Source organism: Schistocerca gregaria, unplaced genomic scaffold (assembly GCF_023897955.1).
Source record: "Schistocerca gregaria isolate iqSchGreg1 unplaced genomic scaffold, iqSchGreg1.2 ptg000526l, whole genome shotgun sequence".
NCBI lineage: Eukaryota > Metazoa > Arthropoda > Insecta > Orthoptera > Acrididae > Schistocerca > Schistocerca gregaria.
In genome coordinates this window covers 7,819,559-7,820,417 of record NW_026061925.1, presented here as the reverse complement: position 1 = coordinate 7,820,417, position 859 = coordinate 7,819,559, and positions in this window count along the sequence as shown.

Here is an 859-nt window from a genome sequence, read left to right as displayed (position 1 = left end):
GATTGTAGTGTCTCCGCATACCGCAGCACGCGACGTTGCTTTATAGACGAAAAGTACAACCTTTTCAGAGAGAAGAGCGACCAATGTGACGATCTGGCTTTAAGTCGATTCGATAACAAATGACGAAAACGGACGGATTTCTCAAGTATTTTTTTACATATGAACACTTTTCACATTCTCCCGTGCAACTCGGCTGCTAGTCCTCCTTTCATGCAGAATCTTAAGGCCGTAGCTCATGTCCAAGGCACCAAAGCCAGCTAAAAAGTCAATAATCGATACCTAAAGCTTGAGTTGTACTACATCTTACTGGCTATTACATCAACTTAGAAGCTTCATCTTTGTTCTACTACGGTGATTTTAGTTTCTCCGCATACCGCAGCACGCGACATAGTTTTACAGACGATAAGTACAACCGTTTCAGAGAGAAGAGCGGCCAATGTGACGATCTGGCTTTAAGTCGATTCGATAACAAATGACGAAAACGGACGGATTTCTCAGGTTTTTACTACATATGAACACTTTTCACATTCTCCCGTGCAACTCGGCTGATAGTCCTCCTTCATGCAAAATCTTTATTTCCTAGCTCGTGTCCAAGGCACCAAAGAAGGGTAAAAGTCATTAACCGATACCTAAAACTTTAATTGTACTACTTCTTACTGGCTATTACATCAACTTAGAAGCTTCATCTGTGTTCTACTATGGTGCTTTTAGTGAGTCCGCATACCGCGGCACGCGACATAGCTTTGCAGACGATAAGTACAACTTTTTCAGAGAGAAGAGCGGCCAATGTGACGATCTGGCTTTAAGTCGATTCGATAACAAATGACGAAAACGGACGGATTTCTCAAGTATTTTTTTA